Source organism: Pan paniscus, chromosome 21, assembly GCF_029289425.2.
Source record: "Pan paniscus chromosome 21, NHGRI_mPanPan1-v2.0_pri, whole genome shotgun sequence".
In the NCBI taxonomy this organism is placed as follows: domain Eukaryota; kingdom Metazoa; phylum Chordata; class Mammalia; order Primates; family Hominidae; genus Pan; species Pan paniscus.
In genome coordinates, this window is record NC_073270.2 from 26,516,843 (window position 1) to 26,539,427 (window position 22,585).

At 39.4% G+C, this 22,585-nt stretch overlaps 1 long non-coding RNA gene across 5 annotated transcripts in view; it reads left to right on the forward strand.

The window, feature by feature from the left end:
• Positions 1-22,585, forward strand: part of LOC117977231 (uncharacterized) — a 67,451-nt gene that overhangs the window by 9,062 nt on the left and 35,804 nt on the right. For 3 of the 5 annotated variants that reach the window (XR_008622324.2, XR_008622325.2, XR_010110977.1), the window contains exons 2-4: positions 977-1,098; positions 1,659-1,757; positions 12,447-12,564. This is a non-coding gene — a long non-coding RNA (uncharacterized LOC117977231). Of the gene's footprint in view, positions 1-380; positions 1,099-1,658; positions 1,758-12,446; positions 12,565-22,585 lie in introns of those variants that run through there. The other 2 variants (XR_008622326.2, XR_010110976.1) reach the window with 2 other exon arrangements.

Consider the following 22,585-nt stretch of genomic DNA (forward strand, 5'->3'; position numbering starts at 1 on the left):
TTTTCTGGTTCCTCCCATTTCCCTGACTTTCTGGTATTAGAGTGCCCCAGGGCTGCTTAATTACACTCACTTCTTTGGTGAGCTCATTCACTTTTATGACTTTAAATACCATCTGTATGTATATGCTGATGACTCAAAATTGTATCTTCCCTGGATTCTTAACACTTAGCTTGGCCAGAGGATAGAAAAGTAAATACAGCCAATTAATCCCAGAAAGGTGGTCAGTCATACTCACATTTTAAGAAATGCAAATCCAAACTATAAGAAGATACCACCTACATATATGGGATAAGCAAAAGTTTAACATTTGACAGTCAGAGCTGGTGACCATGTAGGAAAACAGGCCCTTATGTACTGGTGGAGGGAATGTAAATTGGTGCAGCCTCCTTTGAGAATAATTTGGCATAATCTGTCCCTTGAACAATCATTCCCACTGCTAGGAATTTACCCTTGGAAATACTTTCACAACTTTTACAGGATGCAGATACTAGAGCATTTCCTGCAGCACTGTATATTCAAAAGGGTGGAAACCACCCTTGGGTGCTTCAGGAACCACAAAATAAAATTTGGCATATCTGCAGGATGGAATACTATGAGACCTAAATGTAAACAGAGGAGATTCTTCTGCATGTTGGGGATCACAAGATTCACAATGATTTATAGAAGCTGCCAACCAAAGTTTTCTTGGGGCAGTTTCCCTAGAAGTAGGATGAAAAAAGACTTCCTTTCATGCCCCTCCTTTTCTGTCCCCTTATTACCGAAGAGTGAGTGCAGGAGGATAAAATGTGGAGGCCCCTGCTTCCTTAATTACTGGTCTAGTCACAGCCATTCTTGAGGCCCACTTTCTCCATGAAGTATTTTTTTACACCCCATGATCCCAGGCACTTTATTTCTTTAGTTCTCAACAGTATCCCCAAATTACCAGCCTGCATCTGTCATCCTGTATTTATTGCTGGTTTTTTTTCTTTTCTTTTAGATGGAGTCTGGCTCTGTTGCCCAAGCTGGAGTGTGTTGGCACCATCTTGGTTCACTGCAACTTCCACCTCCCAGGCTCAAGTGATTCTCCTGCCTCAGCCTCAAGGGTAGCTGAGATTACAGGTGCCTGCCACCACGCGTGGCTAATATTTGTATTTTTAGTAGAGATGGGGTTTCACCGTGTTGGCCAGGCTGGTCTCAAACTCCTGACCTCAAGTTATCTGCCTGCCTTGGCCTCCCAAAGTGCTGGGATTACAGGCATGAGCCACTGCACCTGGCCCATTTATTGCAAGTTTTTGAGAGCACTAATATATTTATTATTCTCCCACAGCATAGACCTGTGCCAAATACAGAATAAGTTTCCAGGCATTTGTTGAAGTCAGAAGTGAAAATAAGAAGACACCAAATGAATAATAACTAAACTAGAACACACTCAAATTAATACCAGCTGACCAACAAGGTTGTCAAAGTATTATCAGAATACCTGATAATTGCTACCTGGGCTTTATATACTTAGCCACAGTTTCCATTATTCAGAATTGCAGAATTCTGCTTTCCCTGTCCTCCAAAATATCTGAATAAATCATGCAGCAGACAATGACAGAAGTATAAGAAAGTATATGTCTTTCCCATACTGAAACTGCTATTTGTCATATTCTTTTTTTTTATTCTCTCTTACCCAGGCTGGAGTGCAGTGGCATGATCTCACCTCACTGAGAACCTCCACCTCCAGGGTTCAAGTGATTCTGCTACCTCAACCTCCCAAATAGCTGGGACTACAGGTGTGTGCCACCTTGCCTGCTAATTTTTGTATTTTTAGTAAAGACGGGGTTTCACCATGCTAGCCAGGCTGGTCTCGAACTCCTGACCTCAGGTGATCCACCCACCTCAGCCTTCCAAAGTGCTAGGTTTACAGGCATGAGCCACCACACCTGGCCTGAGTTTCTTATATACTTTGGATGTTAACCTCTTATCAGATATGTGGTTTACAAATATTTTCTTCCATTCCTTTCGTTGTCTCTTCACTCTGTTGATTTTTTTTTTTTTCCTGTGCAGAAGCTATTTAGTTTGATTTAATTCCATTTATATATTTTTGTAACCTGTGCTTTTGGGGTCATATCCAAAAAATCCTTGCCAATATCATGGAGCATTTCCCCTAAGTTTTCTTTTAGTAGTTTTTTAGTTTCAGGTCTTACATTTAAGTTTGTAATACATTTTAAGTTGATTTTTGAATATGGTGTGAGACAAAGTTCTGATTTCATTCTACTGTATGTGGTTATTCAGTTTTCTCAGCAACATCTATTGAAGAGATCACCCTTTCCCCTTTGGCACTTTTGTCAAAAATCAATTGACCATAAATGTATTGATTTAGTTCTGGGCTCTATTTTGTTCTACTAGTATGTCTGATTTCACGTGTCAACCTCAAAAATCTGAGACAGGTCTCAGTGAATTCAGAAAGTTTATTTTGCAAAGGTTGAAAATCTGTGCCTGTGATACAGCCTCAGGAGGTCCTGATGACATGTGCCCAAGGTGGTTGGGGCACAGCTTGTTTTTGTTTTGTTTTGTTTTGTTTTGAGACAGAGTCTTACTCTGTTGCCCAGGCTGGAGTGCAGTGGTGCAATCTTGGTTCACCGCAACCTCCGCCTCCCAGGTTCAAGCACTTCTCTGCCTCAGCCTCCTGAGTAGCTTGGATTACAGGCGCCCGCCACTCGCCCGGCTAATTTTTGTATTTTTAGTAGAGACAGGGTTTCATCATCTTTACCAGGCTGGTCTTGAACTCCTGACCTCGTGATCCACCCTCCTCGGCCTCCCAAAGTGCTGGGATTACAGGCATGAGCCACCACATCTGGCCGGTTTTATACATTTTAGGGAGACATAAGACATTAATCAATATATGTAAGATATACATTGGTTCCATCAGGAAAGGTGGGACCACTCAAGCACAGAGGATGCTTTCAGGTCACAGGTAGGTGAGAGGCAAATGGTTGCATTTTTTTTGAGTTTCTGATTAGCCTTTCCAAAGGAGGTAATCAGATAAGCATTTATCTCAGTGAGCGGATAGATGACTTCAAATCGAATGGGAGGCAGACTTGCCCTAAGCAGTTTTCAGCTTGACTTTTCCCTTTAGTTTAGTGATTTTTGGGCTCTAAGATTTATTTTCCTTTCACATTTCCCCCCTTTTCTTTTTTTAAAATCTTTTGGAGAAAGCATTTTAGAAGAAAGCAAGTCTCTGGTCCCAGGTTTTCTCAGATCATTCATGGCTAGGATGGTTTATCCTAGATGTGTAGGTCCTGAGTTAAGAAAGCAATTTTTAGCAGGTTAGAATTCTCATGTTCTATGAAGAGAAAATAGGGAGAAAAAGGGAGAAAAACAACAACAAACAAAAGAACAGTCCTGGAAAGTCAGTATAGGCCACATGACTCTGAAGTCTATACATCAGTAGGCAGGAATGAAAGCGGCTTATGTAAGTAAATAGGTTGCTGTTACTTTCTTCTGATGTTTAAGTTGTCCAGATTCAGTTTGCAGGGCTTTAAGAAATCACATCTTAGTTTTCAGTGATTTCAAATTAGGAAAATAAAAAAAGGAAAAGAAAGAAGAAAAGTATTGAAAACATTATTTTGGAGACCAGTAACCAGGAAAAATTAGAATTCAGTTCAAACTGTTGAAAATGATAAAAATTAAAGAACAGGCAAGACTAGACTCTAAGAACAGGTGTACTATAGTTTTTGAAACATAATTTTTCTCGCTCTAGTTTCCCATTTTTACTAAAGACAAGTCATGATAGGACCAATTTGGCTTAGTATACTTGACCAGCTTATTTGTATAAAGTGCAGCAAGAAAAATGATTTTTTCAATAGGCTTTTAAAATTGGCTTTGATGGAACTTTGTTTCATAGAAGGAATCTCAGATGAGACTTTTTAAAGCCAAGCACAGCCATGGATTTGTATCATCAAATACTCATGAATTGTCTGAATTCTCCTCTTGAGGCTTTCAGATAACTTGGGGCCCTGGGCCTGTCAGAAAATGACAGTCTCTACTTACTACAGGTCAGGAGCCCTGTTCAGGAACTGTGTAGATGAGATGTGGGCCAGTTTTCTCAAGGAGCTTTTATTGGCTCTGTAAGTCAAGTTTGATTCCTTAAAGGAAAGCACACCATTCCAGTCAAAGCCTTGGTAAAATAACCATATTCTCAAATTGTGTCCTGTTACAAATGAAAACAGATTGTTACTCTGCTTATGCAATAACTATATTGCCACAAGTTAAGAATACTCACAAATAGCTCCCAAATTATGGAGAAATCAGATAGAGAGAAACAAATATGTTCCAGATTTTGTTCATAGGAGTATACTTAATTGTTAAAAGCTGTCAGTAGCTCAAAAGAAAGGTTTGTTTGACTGAAAAAACAGAACAAAGGATCCCAACATTTTAAGTAAAAAGTCAAAAAGATTACTTCAGTCTTCTATTAGTTCAGTCCATGCAGTTAACTTTTGTTTTGCTTGATATTCATGAACATTTCGGCTCTCTTTGAGTCCTGAAAGTTTTTCCTCTATTCTGATGTTGCAGCCTCCAAAGTTATCAGAAACTTGCATTGAGGAGCACCTGTTAAGAGTTTTATAGCGATTTTAAAACCACCTTCTAAAGAGGACCAAAACAACAATTGTCCATGGATGACAAAAAATTTTAGAGCAGTGATAGTCAAAGACACAATTGAGAAGAAAACTTGTTACCTCTGTGGCACACAATAATTTAACATAATTATAATTATTACTGATAATGTACACTAAGTCATATCAGAATTGTAGGAGTTTTTCATAATTTTGGAACACATATATTTATACAAATACAGCCCAAAGAAAACCAAAGAGCATTTCATATTTGACAGTGTTTCCTGTATAATTTTTATACCAAAAATCCCCCATATATGTCATTTTTGGACTTTAGGGAACTTTATACCTTAAAGGATTAATTATGTCAGAAAAAGACATAATTTATAATTTCACTTTGGAAAGTTTGTCAAATATCAAAGGTTTAAAACACTCTATTACAAAATGGGATTACAGGTCATTGTAAAATATATTATTCATTTAACTGAAGTGATAACTTAAGGATTTCAAAAAAGGGTGAAAACCTTCATTCTTTCAGAGAGGAAACTTAATTTTCCAAATGATAAGCCCTAATGAAAACAGCATGAAGCCAATTAAATTTGTTTTTCAAAATTTTATAAACAATCTATAAAATTTTAATGTTAATCATAAGTTATAACTTCCATAAACTTTTTATAGCATTTATAACCTTTATTAGGGAGTCAGTTAATGCTTTAAGAAAGCCTTGTTAATCTGACACAGGGGCCCATATGCTGGTCTTGCATTTGTGTGCCTTTGACATTAAAGGTTAATTTATAGAGAAACTGAACTATTTTATCTCTCAAAATCAGCCCATACAATCTCACATGCCCACCTCTTTCTTGATAGTCCCTTGGCCTTGAGGAGTTGAATAGCTTTAATTTCTGTGTCTCAGGAATGCAGTTTATTTTGATTGGCATCTTTTACCAGGCCTGAAGATGAGGCTTTAATTGCTGTCAGTGTTTAAGATTTAGCAGGACTTGGTGTCCTTTTTAGACCCAGGAGTCAAGGCCTTATAAATCAATGTCACAAGGACTCTAAAAGCACATACAGAAAGATATATGGATATAATAACTTTAATTTAAAAAATTGTTTTAATCTCAGTTTTTTCCTAAGCAAACCAAAACTTAATAATAATGGCATTGGAATTGTTTCAATAAACCATAAAATCTGTTAGGCCAGTTACCAAAAGGCAAAAGAAAACACCTTCTGCACTGCACAGAATATTACATTGGAAGAAAACATTTTGTTTAGACCTTTAAGAAAATACTGTTAGCATCAGACCTCAACAAACAGAACTTGAAAACTTATATGAGCTGAAAATGAATTGAAGGAGGGGGTTACTATTTCAGAAGGGAGAGAAAAAAAATGGCGAGATGCAGTAAAAGTTGAACTTTGGGTTAAAAAAATTAAAATATCTTATAATCTATGAAGAGTAAATCAATCCCTTAGGAAAATTTCCTTGTTCTAGGCAATTATTTAATGTATAAGTGTTTTTTTTTCACATCAAGCCCAATCTCTAGAAAGATCACTATAATTTCCTTTTAATTATAGACAACTTGATCATATAAAAGGGTTTTTTTTTTTTTTTGACAGAGTCTTGCTCTGTTGCCCAGGCTGAAGTTCAGTGATGTGATCTCAGCTCACTGCAACTGCAACATCTGCCTCTGAGGTTCAAGTGATTCTCCTGCCTCAGCCTCCCGAATAGGTGGGATTACAGGCATGCATCACCATACCTGGCTAATTTTTGTATTTTTAGTAGAGATGTGGTTTTGCCATGTTGGCCAGGCTGGTCTCCAACTCCTGACCTCAGGTGATCTGCCCACCTTGGCCTCCCAGAGTGCTGGGATTACAGGCATGAGTCACTGTGCCTGGCCTCTTTTTTGTTTTTTTCTTTTCTTTGTTTTAAAATAAATCCTCTTATTGTGACTTACACAGAGTGTTCATGACTTGGACTTTCTGGTGTGTTCTAAACATCCCTCTTTCTTTATATATATATATATATATATATATATATATATTTTTTTTTTTTTTTTTTTTTTGAGATGGAGTCTCGCTCTGTTGGCCAGGCTGGAGTGCAATGGTGTGATCTCGGCTCCCTGCAACCTCCGCCTCCTGGGTTCAAGCGATCCTCCTGCCTCAGCCTCCCGAGCAGCTGGGACTACAGGCACGTACCACCATGCCCAGCTAATTTTTGTATTTTAGTAGAGATGGGGTTTCACCATGTTGACCAGGATGGTCTCGATCTCTTGACCTCGTGATCCGCCCACCTCGGCCTCCCAAAGTGCTGGGATTACAGGTATGAGCCACAGTGCCCGGCCTAAACATCCCTCTTTCTTAAACAACCAGTCGGTTTATTCTAGGACTAAATCTACCATACAAGATTCTTTCTCATATAAAATGATTTCTTTTTATTTATTTATTTAACCAAAAACAACCCTCTTTATTTTGATAACTTTCTTTACATCTCTTTTATTTCTTGGTCCCTTTTACCTCGTTTTGTATGTAACCTTTAAATAAGCTTTGAGTTAGACAAAAATTGTTCACCATTTTTAAAAAGGACACTTTTTTTCCTTCAATTATCTTAATTGGAAAATACTCAAATAATGAAATATCTATTATTTAATTTAATATAACTTTAGACTCTAAATTATGACAAGTTTGTCAACAAGTATTTATCCCATTACGTTTACCTATTTTATTTTAATAGTTTACCTAGATTATTTATGGAAACTGTGATCATTATTGTTTAAAGTTATGAAACCGCCATTGCAAAATTATAACTGAAACAGTGAAAAAGTTCTAACCTAACTGACTCCATTTTGCTTCTTACCTCCAAGCTGTTCTTGTTCATTCCTGGGTATAGGCCAAACTATGGGAGAAACTTAGTTTATAGTTTAGCTTTGAAGCAAAGACAGTAACTGTCCTTTCCCAAACAAACCTCCTTATTGTTTGTGGACTCAATTGCCTAAAGCCACAAGATTAGAAATTATGGTAATTTTACTGAATAATTCAAGATGTAGCTATTTTGATTAAACCAGTATCAATGTCTTATTTATTAAAAATTACATAAGCAAAGATTATTCTGTTTTGGGTTGGGTTTACAGTTTTGTAGCCCCTATACCAAATTTTGACAGCAAATAGTATTTGTCAGGGATAAGTATGAAATTGCTCGATTAATAAATGCAAACAAAAATGTTTGCTGGCAATTCTTAAGACATTTCTAATATTACTTTACCAACAATCTTAAAACAAACTTATTTATTAAAGATTTAAATTGTTATGTAAACTTGAAAAAGCATTTGACTGCTCTGTTCTTTTTTCCTGATAATGTATTTGATTCAAGCACTTTTATTTTCTTAAGCCAATTAATTAGAGCTCTATTATATATTGACAGTAGTGAAACATTGTATACACAACACATGAATACATAGATGTATTAGGAATGCCTATAGAAATATATCTTATAGATTCATAAAAACCGTTTTTTCCTCTGTCTTAGACTTTCAGATTCTTGATAACCTGTTTCACAACCCTAGACAGTTGTCAGCTAAATAGCCTTAAATTTTGCTATTGAAGGAAACAACTGAGGTGAAAATCAAATAGCAAAATTTACATCATAATGTAGACAGAGAAAGTCTGGTGGTGCTAGAGGGAGATTAAAGATGCTAGAGGGAGATTAAAGATGCATAACAATCAAACAAAATTATAGAAATTTATCATAGGATTGTACAAGGAGACCAATTTTATTTAGATAGGGACTACCTATTTTTAACTGGATCTCTGAGGTCTGAGAAGAGCCCACACTAAATCCTAGGTCTCCAAAAAGGGAGAATTATGATGAGGTTAGGGCAGGTGATGCTTTTACAGTGCACTTAAAGTTTTTTTTAAACAAAGACATTTTTATGTGTCTAAACTACACTCTTCCTTAAAAACCCATGTGTAGCCTCTGTTGCAATAACTATTTTAGTTTAAAAAAAAAAAGGAAAAAAGAAACAGGTAACATAATATAAAAGTAAGCAGTTTAAGAGCTAAGATGAACTTGTCTGTTTACACTCTTGGGGTTCCATAACTAAAAACAGAGATTTCTCCCCAAAAGGGCATCGGGAGTCTGGTGCCTTCTTTTCTTTTCTTTTTTTTTTTTTTTGAGACGGAGTCTCACTGTGTTACCCAGGCTGAAGTGCAATGGTATGATCTTGGCTCACTGCAACCTCCACCTCCTGGGTTCAAGTGATTCTCCTGCCTCAGCCTCCTGAGTAGCTGGGATTATAGGCGCCCACCACCACACCCAGCTAATTTTTGTATTTTTAGTAGAGACGGGTTTCACCAGGTTGGCCAGGCTGCTCTTGAACTCCTGACCTCAGGTGATCCACCTGTCTCGGCCTCCCAAAGTGCTGGGATTACAGGCGTGAGCCACCATGCCCGGCCTGGAGTGCAGTGGTGCAATCTTGGCTCACTGCAACTTCCACCTCCCAGGTTCAAGCAATTATCCTGCCTCAGCCTCCTGAGTAGTTGGGGTTACAGGCACACACCACCATGCCTGGCTAATTTTTGTATTTTTAGTAGAGACGGGGTTTCAAGGCTGTCTTTACCAAAGACCAACCTTGTTGACAAGGCTGGTCTTGAACTCCTGACCTCAGGTGATTCGCCCACCTTGGCCTCCCAAAGCATTGGGATTACATGCATGAGTCAGTGTGGCTGGCTCCTTCATCATTTTCTTTAAGGAACCCCTGGCTATCATAAACTGTTTTAGGTCCCTCATGCAGCAGAAGGTGCAGGAGAAAGGAGAGACAGCAGAAGTAAATGAAGAAAACAGAATTCAGTCAACTGAGAAGAAAAAAAAATTTGCTTAAAAAAAAGACAAGGTCCTAGGAGAGAAACAAAAATATGAAGGCCTTTTAAACACACACACACACACACACACACACACACACACACACACACACACACACGCGTACACATCTTGGATGTTAGCTTTCAACTAAGCTGACTTTTAGCCATTGAGATCATTTGGAAAAAAATCTTAAAATCTCATGTCCATATTTCAGCTAGGACAAATTGCTGCTATTTCAGAAGTACAGCCATTGCTGTTTCAGTTTGGCCTGGCTAGCAAAAAGGCAGCCTTGTTATGTAAATAAAGCCCCTTTAGTAGTCAAAGTCAAAAATCTTTCCTCTTTTTTTTCCTTTTGCCAGCCATTTTTCTCCCCCCACCACATCACCTTTGTGTGTGTGTGTGTGTGTGTGTGTGTGTGTGTGTGTGTGTGTGTGTGAATTTAGCCATTTCAGAGGCCTTGTTCTCCATAATTTGGAACTTTTCTCTGGATTTGATCAAGTCAGATAGAGTTGATCAAACCCAATGGGAAAAAGACCAATACAGCAACAAAAACAGAAAGAAATAACAACAAGAAAACAGTTAAGGAAAACAAATAATGACACAACTTCTATGATTACTGAGTGCTCCAATGGCAAGGAGAAATTAAGACCAGCTCGTTGTTAAACTTTAGCCAAGACAAACCCCAATTCAGTCACTTTCCTAGGGATGGGTCTCAGGAGAAAGAATGCTCTCTACCATCCTAGAAGCAGGAACAAACTCGAATCTGTCTTCCCTGTTGGAAGGGAGCTCAAGCTCCATAAAGGAATTACCTGCCTTCCAAGAATTTCATGGAAGCAGGAAAAACTTGCCTTGATTGTGTTGGAAGCGAGTAAAACTAAAAAAAAAAAAAAGAAGTTGTACAGCAAAATAAACTTTAAATCTTGGGAGATCAGAGATTCTCTGGGGGTGGGGGGCCTTCAGGCTTCAGCAAATTGTCCTACTGGTTTGAGCCATAAAGATAGCTCAAACTGGTATCAAGCACTGATAAGAGATTTGTCAAAGGTCAGGGGCACCTCCACTCAGAATCCCTTTGTAGTTACCAAAATGTATACCCTGAAAATCTGAGACAGGTCTCAGTTAATTTAGAAAGTTCATTTTGCCAAGGTTGAGGATGCATGCCTGTGACACAGCCTCAGTAAAGTGGCCTCATCATCTGGGGTGACACTTGAAGTTTATTATCTCACGTCCATGGAGATCAAGGATGCAGACACACAAAGAGTGACTTTAAGAGCAGAAATTTAATAAGTGAGAGAGAATAGCTCTCTGCTACAGAGAGGGGTCCTAGAAAAATGGGTTGCTGATCCATGGTGAAATGCAGGGGATTTTATAGATGAGCTAGTGGGGAGGCAGTGTCTGATCTACATAGGGTGTGAAAAACCACCAGGACCAGGTGTGCCATCTGCACAGGGTGTGAGTCTGGCAGCCTCTGCCCCAATTTTTTATTATGCAGGTGGGTTCTGTGCCTGAACTTCTTCATGTTGCCCATTTCTTACTGTATACGTGCTAACAAAAAAGGGAAGGTGGAGCCCCATGGTGGACATGCCTGGCCCCCAGGTAGCCCTTTTTTATTGTTGTAGCCACAGGCCTCCCCCTGTACGAGCTTCCAGCTTCCTTTTCTGTCTTTGCGGCTCTATCTTTCAGGCTGCTCTGTGTTAGAAAAGAAATTATTTCTAGGGCTGCTTTTTGTTAGAAGTTTTGCCAAGGACTTGTTTGCCCTCACTATCTGCCCAAATAATTTCTTTTTATATCCTGTATTATCAGGAGGTCCTGACGACATGTGCCAAGGTGGTCAGGGGACAGCTTGGTTTTATGCATTTTAGGGAGACATGAGACATCAATCAATATATGTAACATGTACATTGGTTTTGTCCAGAAAGGCAAGACAACTCAAGCAGGGAGGGGGCTTCCAGGTCACAGGTAGGTGAGAGACAAATGAGAGACAAACGGTTGCATTCTTTTGAGTTTCTGATTAGCTTTTCCAAAGGAGGCAATCAGATATGCATTTATGTCAGTGAGCAGAGGGATAATTTTGAATAGAATGAAAGGCAGGTTTGCCCTAAGCAGTTCCCAGCTTGACTTTCCCCTTTAGCTTAGTGATTTTTGGGGCTCCAAGATTTATTTTCCTTTCACATATGCCAGTACCATGCTGTTTTGGTTGCTATAGCTTTGTAGTATATTTCAAAGTTAGGTAGTGTAATGCCTCTTGCTTTGTTATTTTCACTTAAGATTGCTTTGACTACTTGAAGTCTTTTGTGGTTTCCTATTCATTTTAGGATTATGTGTTATTGGTTTTTTTGTTGAGTTATAGAAGTTCTTTAAATATTCTGGATATTAAGCACCTATCAGATATATGATTTGAAAATCTTTTGTCCCATTCTGTAAATTTCCATTTTACTTTCTTGATAGTGTCCACAAAAGTTTTATAATTTGATGTAGTTCCATTTTGCTTTTGTCGTCTGTGCTTATGATGTCATATCCAAGAAATCATTGCCAAATATAATGTCATTATAATGTCATGAAGCTTTCTTCCCTTATTTTGTTTTTATTTTTATTTTATTTTATTTTTTTATTTTTTATTTTTAGACAGAGTTGTTTCACTCTTGTTGCCCAGGCTGGAGTGCAATGGCACGATCTTGGCTCACCGTAACCTCTGCCTCCCAGGTTCAAGCGATTCTCCTGCCTCAGCCTCCTGAGTAGCTGGGATTACAGCAATGCACCACCACGCCCGACTAATTTTCTTTGTATTTTTAGTAGAGATGGGTTTCTCCATGTTGGTCAGGCTGGTCTTGAACTCCTGACCTCAGGTGATCCACCTGCCTCAGCCTCCCAGAATGCTGGGATTACAGGTGTGAGCCACTGTGCCCGGCCTCCTCCCTTATTTTCTTCTAAGAGTTTTATAGATTTATCCCTTACATTTAGTTATTTGATAAATTTTAAAATTAATTTTTAAAATATTTTTCCTTTTTTTGAAACAGGGTCTCATTCTGTCACCCAGGTTGGAGTGCAGTGGCAACATCATAGCTCACTGCAGCCTTGAACCCCTGGGCTCAAGTGATCCTCCTGCTTCAGCCTCCTGAGTAGCTGGGGCTACAGGTGAGTGCCGCCACAGCCTGCTAATTTTTAAATTTTTTGTAGAGATGAGGTCTCTTTATGTTGCCCAGGCTGGTCTTGAACTCCTGGGCTCAAGTAATCCTTCCGCTTAGCCTTCCAAAGTGCTGGGACTTTGATGCATCTTGAGCAATTTTTATATATGGTGTAAGGTAAAGATATACCTTTTTTTTTTTTTTTCGCATGAGCATATGAAGTTTTCCCAGCAGCATTTGTTGAAAAAACTGTTCTTTTCTCACCAAATTGTCTTAACACCCTTGTCAATGATCATTTGACTATATATGAAAGCATTTATTTCTGGGCTTTCTATTGTACTCCATTGATCTATATGTCTGCCTCTATGCCAGTACCACACTGTTTTGATTACTTGTAGTAACATTTGAAATCAGGAAGTATGAATCTTCCGAATTTGTTCTAATCTTTTCAGATTGTTTCTATTATTTGGGAGTCTCTTGAGATTTCATATGAATTTTAGGATGGCCTTTTCTATTTCTACAAAGAAGATCACTGGAATTTTGGTAGAGATTGCACTGAATCTGTAGATCCCTTTGGATAGTATTGGCATCTTAACAATATTTACTATTTCAATCCGTAATCACAGTGTGTCTTTCCATTTATTTGTGCCTTACTTAACTTCTTTAAGCAACATTTTGTTATTTTCAGTGTAGAAATCCTTTGCCTCCTTGGTTAAATTTATTCCTAAGTATTTTATTAATTTTGATGTTATTGCAAACATAATTGTTTTCTTAATTTCCTTTTCAGATTGTTTATTGTTAGTGTATAGAAATACAATGGATTTTTGAGTATAAATTTTGTATCTTGCAACTTGAACTGAATTGAATTGAATATAATGAATTCATTTTTTTTTTTTTTTGAGATGGAGTCTCACTCTGTCGCCCAGGCTGGAGTACAGTGGCATGATCTCAGCTTACTGCAACCTCCACCTCCCAGGTTCAAGCAATTCTTCTGCCTCAGCCTCCCGATTAGCTGGGATTACAGGCACCCGCCCCCATGCCCAGCTAATTTTTGTATTTTTAGTAGAGATGGGATTTCATCATTTTGGCCAGGCTGGTCTCAAACTCCTGACCTCGTGATCCACCTACCTCAGCCTCCCAAAGTTCTGGGATTACAGGTGTGAGCCACCGCACCCGGCCAAATTCATTTCTTAATTCTAACATTTTGTGTCTGTGTTTTTACATATAAGATCTCTTGTGTTTTTACATATAAGATCATGTTGTCTGCAAACAGATAATTTTACTTCTTCCTTTCTCAGTTGAAGGGGAAAGGGAGTTTTCTTTTTCTTGCTTAATTGCTCTGGTTAGAACATCCAGTACTATCCAGTACTATGTTTAATAGAAACGGTGACAGCAGGCATCATGATCACGTTCCTGACCTTAGAGAAAACTTGCAGTGTTTCATCATTGAGTATGTTGGCTGTGGGCTTTTTACATACCCTTTTTTTTTTTTTTTTTTTTTTTTTTTAACAGAGTCTTGCTTGCCTAGGCTGAAGTGCAGTGGCATGATCTCAGCTCACTGCAACCTCCACCTCCTGGGTTTAAGTGGTTCTCCTGCCTCAGCCTCCCCAGGAGCTGGGATTACAGGCATGTGCCACCATGCCCAGCTAATTTTTGTATTTGTAGTAGAGATGGGGTTTCGTCACGTTGCCCAGGCTGGTGTCAAACTCCTGATCTCAAGTGATCTGCCTGCCTTAGCCTCCCAAAGTGCTGGGATTATAGGCGTGAGCCACCATGCCTGGCCTATTTATATGCAATTTTTATTATGTTGACATAGAGTCCTTCTATTTGTAATTTATTGGCTGTAATTATGAAAGGGCATTGAATTTTGTCAAGTTTTTTTCTGCATCAATTGAGTTGGTCATGTGTGTGTGTTCATATTTTACTATTCAATAGATTTTTAGTAAGCTTTGGTTTCATCTTCATGAATCATGGAAGCCTTGAAAGGCCAAAGACACTCCAAGAAATTTACTTTAGCACCTTCTTTCTAGGCAGAAAGATAAGGCATCCCCATGAAAGATAGTGTATTGGACCCCTCTTGTACACCGTTTCAAAATTTTCTGTTTCTCCTCTTATTTCAGCCACAACTGTAGGGGACTGTTTCCCTGCATGTTTTGAGCAGCTTTGCACAGGTGCACCTGGGCAGTGACCTCACCTCATCCCTCATACTGTATCATTTGCTTCCTGCCCTATGCATCTCTGTTCTTCAGCTTAATAGTCCTAGGCATCCACTTCACACTCAAGCACAACCCAGCTGTGATGGGAAGTCAGTGCCATGGGGTCTACTCTTGACCGATGAAGATCTGGAGTCAATGGATAAATGCATCCCCATTTCATCCCCTGATGGACAGTTTTGAGATGCTTCAGAAAACCCCTACAGGTCCCAGTGGGATCAAACAGCCAATTTAGTAATGCATCCTTGTGGTGGTCTTTCCCTTGCTCTGTTTCACTCCCCTTATCCTGCATTTCTGCTCCCCAGAATCACATTAGCAAACAAGCTACCTATGCACAAGCCTTTTGGGGGACCCTAGGCTAAGGCAAGTGGGTGGCAGCCTTATATTGGATTTGCAAAACCTCATATCTTGGATTTATGCCTCAAGAATACAGCACCCATGATAGGCCCCTTGGTGTGCCCCCATCACCCCTATGCAAGGACTTCTCAACTGCAGTGATGTGTCTCCTTTTTTTTTTTTTTTTTTGAGACAGAGTTTCGCTCCTGTTGCCCAGGCTGGAATGCAATGGTGCAATCTTGGCTCAGCTCACTGCAACCTCCGCCTCCCAGGTTCAAGTGATTCTCTTGCCTCAGCTTCCCAAGTAGCTGGGATTACAGACATGCACCACCACACCCGGCTAATTTTTGTATTTTTAGTAGAGACAGGGTTTCTCCATGTTGGTCATGCTGGTCTCGAACTCCCAACCTCAGGTGATCTGTCTGCCTTGGCCTCCCAAAGTGCTGGGATTACAGGCATGAGCCACCGTGCCTAGCCTGATGTGTCTCTTTTTTTTATGGCTGAAAGAGGAAACACAAAGGAAACAGATACTCACTGAGCACTTATGGCCCACCCTTGCTTTAGTTCTTTTACTTATCTCCTTTATACAAGGAGGAAGCAGATTTAGAGAGGCCAGATAACTCATCTAATATCTCATAGTAAGAATGCAAGCCAGGATTTGAACTCAGTCCCATGAATTCAAAGCCCATAATCTTTCTATAGCATGTGAAGTCATTTCTTCTTGGGTCTCTGCACTTGGTTCTCCTTCATCACTTCAGGCAGCATAAGATGCTGAGCTTTTACCAATTGCTATTTTTTTCTTCCTTTGTCTTTATTAAGGTAAATAATATGTATATAATTTACCATCTTTACCATTTTAAGTGTCAAGTTCAATGTAATAAATACATTTATATAATTTTTTCCATTTATCTTCCTACTCACCTTTCTTCTTCTCAGCCTTTGGTAACAACCAATCTACTCTGTATCTTACTCACATGTAAGAGCTCTAAAGCTCTAAAGCTCTTCCATTTGAGTGAGAACATGTGGTATTTGTCTTTCTGTGCTTGGCTTATTTTGCTTGACATAATGCCTCTAGTTCCATCCATATTACTATAAATAACAGGATTTCTTTATTTTAATGGCTGAATAATTTTTTATTGTGTATATTTACCACATTTTCTTTATCTATTCATCTGTTGATGAGCACTTAAGTTGATATTGTATTAGGGCTATTGTGAATAGTGCTACAGCAAATGTGGGAGAGCAGATAGCTCTTTGGTGTATTTATTTCCTTTTTTCTTCTTTTTAAAAATATGCCCAGTAGTGGAATTGCTGGGTAGCTCTGTTTTCACTTTTTTGGGGAACTTCCATACAGTTCTTCATAGTAGCTGTACTAATTTATATTCTCACCAACAGTGTATGGGGGTTCCCTTTTCTCTACATCATTGCCAGAATTTGTTATTGCCTATCTTTTTGATGCAGACTATTTTAATTGGGGTGAGATTGATGATATTGCATTGTGGTTTTGATTTGAACTTCTCTAATGATTAGTAATATTGAGTATAGCTTCATATACCTGTTGGCCATCTGTACATTGTCTTTTTGTATGTCTTTATATGTAAAAATGTCATTTTGTATATCTTCTTTTGGGATGTGTCTGTTAAGATCTTTTGTCTGTTTTTAATCTTTTTACTTTTTTTTATTTTTTAGATACAGGGCCTCACTCTGTCACCCGGAGTGGACTGTAGTGGCTCAATTATAGATCACTATAAACTCAAATTCTTGGGCCCAAGTGATCCTTCTACCTCAGCCTCCTGACTAGCTAGGACTTCATTTTTGCTTTGGTTGCCTGTGTGTTTTGAGGTCATATACAAAATTCTTTGCCCAGACCAATGTCCTGGAGCATTTCCTCAGTGTTTTCTCCTGGTACTTTCATCATTCCAGGTCTTAGATTTCAGTCTTGAATCCATTTTGATTTGATTTTCATGTATACTGAGAGATAGGGGTCTAATTTCATTCTTCTTTAAGATAGTTATCCAGTTTTCCCAGCATCATTTACTGAAAAGACTGTCTTTTTTTCATTGTATGGTCTTGACACCTTTATCAAAGATGAGTTGGTTGTAAATATGTGGGTGTACATCTGAGTGTTCTGTTTTGTTCCATTGGTCTATATGTCTGTTTTTATGTGAGTACCGTGCTGTTTTAGTTACCATCGCTTTGTAGTAAGTTTTGAATTCTGGTAGTGTGATGCCTCCAGGTTTGTTCTTGTTGCCACGATTGCTTTGGCTGTTTGGGATCTTTTGTGGTTCTGTATAAACTTTAGAATTTTTTTTCTTATTTCTGTGAAGAATGTCATTGGTATTTTGAGAGGGATTGCATTGAATCCATAAATTGCTTTGGGTAGTATTGTTATTTTAACTATATTAATTCCTCCAAACCATGAGCATGGAATATCTTTTCATTTTTGTCTTCTTCTATTTCATCAGAATTTTATAGTGTTCCTTGTATGGATCTTTCTTTCTTTCTCTCTCTCTCTGTCTCTCTCTCTCTCTTGAGATGGAATCTCACTCTGTTGCCAGGCTGGAGTACAGTGGCACAATCTCAGCTCACTGCAACCTCCATCTCCTGGGTTCAAGTGATTCTCCTGCCTCAGCCTCCTGAGTAGCTGGGACTACAGGCGCATGCCACCATGAATGCCTGGCTGATTATTTTATTTTATTTTTTGTATTTTTAGTAGAGATGGGGTTTCACCATGTTGGCCAGGATGGTCTCGAACTCCAGACCTCGTGATCCACCCACTTCCACCTCCCAAAGTGCTGGGATTACAGGTGTGAGCCACCGTGCCCAGCCTTGTATAGATATTTCTTCTCTGGTTAAATTGATTCCTGGGTGTCTTACATATTTTGTAACTATTGTAAATGAGATTGCTTTCTTTCTTTCTTTTTTTTTTTTTTTTTTTTTTTTTTTGAGATAGAGTTTTGCTCTTGTTGCCCAAACTGGAGTGCAGTGGCCTGATTTCAGCTCACTACAACCTCTGCCTCCCGGGTTCAAGCGATTCTCATGCCTCAGCCTCCTGAGTAGCTGGGATTACAGGCATGTGCCAGCATGCCAGGCTAATTTTGTATTTTTAGTAGAGACAGGGTTTCTCCATGTTGGTGAGGCTGGTCTCAAACTCCTGACCTCAGGTGATTTGCCAGCTTTGACCTCCCAAAGTGCTGGGATTACAGGCATGAGCCACCATGCCCGGCCCTGCTTTCTTGCTTTCTTTTTCATATCAGTCACTGTTGACATATATAAATGCTCCCGATTTTTGTATGTTGTTTTGTTTGTATCCTGCCACTTTACTAAATTCGTTTATCAGTTCTAATAGTGTTCTTGGTGGAGTCTTTAGGTTTTTGTAATTATAAGATAATGTCATCTGGAAACAAGGCTAGTTTGACTTCTTCCTTTCCAATTTGGATGCCCTTCATTTCTTCTCTTGCCTAATTGCTCTGGCCATGACTTCTGGTATTATGCTGAATAATAGCAGTGAAAGTAGGCATCCTTGTCTTGTTATAGCCTTTAGAGGAGGGGCCTTCGCTTTATCTATGTTGAGTATGCTATTAGCTATGGGTTTGTCATACATGGCCTTTATTATTTTGAGGTAGTTTCTCCTATAACCATTTTGATGAGTTTTTTTTTTTATCATATAAGGATGTTTTATCAAAAATTTTTTGGCATCTATTGAAGTAATGGTTTTTGTTATTGACTTTGTTAATGCAATTGTATCACGTTTGTTGATTTGCATACGTTGAACCATCTTTGTATCCCTGGAATGAATTCCACTTGATCATGGTGAATGACTTTTTCAATGTGTTGTTGAATTTGGTTTGCTAGTATTTTGTTGAGGAGTTTTACATTATGTTTATCACTGATATTGGTATGTAGTTTTCTTTTTTTGGTTGTGTCCTCCTCTCATTTTGGTATTGGGGTAATGCTGGCCTTGTAGAATGAGTTTGGAAGTATTCCTTCCTCTTCAGTTTTTTTGAGGAGTTTGAGTAGGATTGGTATTAGTTCTTTAATGGTACAATTCAGCAGTAAATCCATCAGGTTCAGGGCTTTTCTTTAATGGGAGACTTTTTATTATGGCTTGGATCTTATTGGTTTGTTGAGGTTTTCTATTTCTTCATGGTTGAATCTTGGTAGGCTTTAGAGGTCTAGGACTTTATCCATTTCTCTTAGATTTTGAAATTTGTTGTATAGTTGTTCATAATAGTGTTGTAGTCTCAGCAATGCATGAAGATGTAACAGTCTCTCCTTGTCTGAGATGACACCTGGAGTTCTTTGTCCTACCTCCAAGATGATTAAGGAGTACAGACACAAAGGTGAGGTTAGAGCAAAAGTTTAATAAGCGAAAGAAGAAAGCTCTCTGCCAGCAGAGAGGGGGGCTCAAATGGGGTGCCCACTATGAGGCTGGGGTCCCGGGTTTTATGGACTGGGAAGGGGAAGGAATGTGCTTAGTTCCTGGGCTGTCTTGGAGAACACGTGACTCAGCTTGGCCCAGAGACCTCGGCCGTGACCAATCAGGAGCCGAAATGATGATTTATAGCTGCTGCTCAGCTTGGCCCAGGACCTATCAGAAACTGAATTGAAAGCTTGGCCCAGGACCTTAGCCTGGGACCAATCGGGCTGAAATGATAATTCATAGAAGCCGGACTTACAGTCCAAATAAAGGAAAATAGAGTGACCACTAGAACCCACCGGAGCCCACTGTGCCCATGCCCACAAAAGGAGAAGAAACTTTTCCTCAGAACCTGCTGAGTATACAAAGGACAAAGTCATTTCTATGCCAGGCCTTGTTCTCTTATCTGAGTGAGCTGGAGGTTTGCACAAGTTTGTATCCCAAAGGGCCAGAGGTTTTACTATCTGTGCCACCATGGGCATGTCTCTAGGCACAGCACCCTGTGTTAGTTCCCTTATCAGCCTAAATTTTTTCTCAGGCTGCTTTTTTTTTTTTTTTTTGAGGCAGTCTTGCTCTGTCACCAGGCTGGAGTGCAGTGGCGCCATCTCAGCTCACTGCAACCTCTGCCTCCCGGGTTCAAGCGATTCTCCTGCCTTAGCCTCCAGAGTAGCTGGCACTACAGATGGCGCGCCACTACGCCCAGCTAATTTTTATATTTTTAGTACAGACAGGGTTTCACCATGTTGGCCAGGATGGTCTCGATCTCTTGACCACGTGATCCACCCACCTCCGCCTCTCAAAGTGCTGGGATTACAGGCGTGAGCCACCGCCAGGGCCTCTCAGGCTGCTTTTTATGTTATGTGAGAATGAGGCACTGACCCAGGGGCCAGGGGCTCTCTGGCACCCTTCCCTTGTTATCTATCTAAGGCAAGCTAAATAACTCCTTTCAATAGTATCTAATAATCCTTTCTAAGGTCTCAGTTGTTGTATCTCCTTTCTCATTTCTGATTTTATTTGGATCTTTCTCTTTTTCTCTTAGTCTAGATAAATGTTTGTTGATTTTGTTTATCTTTCCAAAAAAACAAGGTCGGGCATGGTGGCTCACGCCTGTAATCCCAGCATTTTGGGAGGCTGAGGTGGGCAGATTACTTGAGCTCATGAGTTCAAGACCAGCCTGGGCAACATGGCGAAACCCCATCTCTATAAAAAATACAAAAATTAGCTGGGCTTGTGGGCACATGCCTGTAGTCACAGCTGTTTGGTGGGAGGATGGCTTGAGTTTGGGAGGTGGAGGTTGCAGTGAGCAGAGGTGGTGCCACTGCACTCCAGCCTGGGCAATAGAGTGAGACCCTGTCTAAAAAAAAAAAACAAAAAACAAAGCCCACCAAACTACCTTTTCATTTTGTTGATTTCTTTTCATTTATTTCTGTTCTAATTTTTATTGTTTCTTTCCTTCTACTAATTTTGGGTTTGGTTTGTTCTTGCTTTTCTAGTTTCTTGAGGTGTATCGTTAGGTTGTTTATTTGAAGTCTTTCTACTTTTTTGATATAGGCGGTAGTTGCTATAAACTTCCCTGTTAGTATTGCTTTTCCTGTATCCCATAGACTTTGGTATGTCATATTTCCATTTTCATTTGTTTCAAGACATTTTAAAATTTCCTTTTTCTAGGCCAGGTATGGTAACTCATGCCTGTTAATCCCAGTGCTTTGGGAGGCCAGTGTAGGTGTATCTCTTGAGTTCAGGATTTCGAGACCTGCCTGGACAACATGGCAAAAACCAGTCTTTACAAAAATAAAAATAAAAAATTAGCCACCTGTGGTGGCGCATGCCTGTGGTCCCAGCTACTCAGGAGGCTGAGGCAGGAGGATCTCTTGAGCCTGAGAGTTTGAGCCTGCAGTGAGCAGTGATCACATCACTGTACTGCAGCCTGGGTAATGGAGCAGGACCCTGTCTCAAAAGAGAAAAAAAAAATTTTTTCTTTTATTTTTTTCTTAAGAGATGATCTTGCTATGTTGCCTATGCTATGTTGCCTGGGCATAGCTCATTACTGATCAGCATGCAAGTTTTGACCTGCCCTGTTTCCAACTTGGGTCACTTCCCAGTCTCCTTGGGCAACTTGATGATCACCTGCTCCCAGGAGGTCACTGTATTGATGCTGAACTTAGCATGGACACCTAATTGACATACCGTACTATAGCCCAGAACTCCTAGATACAAGTGATCCTCCAGCCTCAGCCTCTTGAGTAACTTGTACAACAGGCATGTACCACTGCACCTGGCTCCTTCTTAATTTTTTCTTTGACCCCTTGGTCATTCAGGAGCATATTGTTTAATTTCCATGTGTTTGTGTATTTTTCTGAGATTCCTCTTGTTATTGATTTCTGTAGTTTTATTCCATTGTGGTCAGAAAAAATACTTGATATGATTTCTATTTTTTCAAATAGAAGTCAGACTTGTTTTTTTTGGATAGAAATCAGACTTGATACAGACTTGGTTTGTGGCTTAAGGTATGGTCTGCTCTGGAGAACGTTCCATATACTGGTAAAACTGCTGCATTCGATAGCAGTTGGGTGAAATTTTTTTTTTTTTTTTTTTTTGTCACCCAGGCTGGAGTGCAATGGCATGATCTCAGCTCACTGCAACCTCTGCCTCCTGGGTTCAAGCAATTCTCCTGCCTCAGCCTCCCGAATAGCTGGGATTACAGGCATGCGCCACTACGCCTGGGTAATTTTTTTTTTATTTCATTTTTAGTAGAGATGCGGTTTTACCATTTTGGCCAAGCTGGTCTCAAACTCCTGACATGAGGTGATCCTCCCACCTCGGCCTCCCAAAGTGCTGGGATTACAGGTGTGAGCCACTGTGCCCAGCCGAAATTTACTTTAAATGTCAGTTAGACCTATTAAATCTTGTGTAGTTTAACTCTGCCATTTCTTTGTTAATTTTCCATGTGGATGATCTGTTCTTTACTGAGAGTGAAGTGTTAAAAGCCTCTACTATTATTGTATTATAGTCTAACTCTCTCTTTAGAGCTATTATGTTTGCTTTATATACTTGGGAGCTCT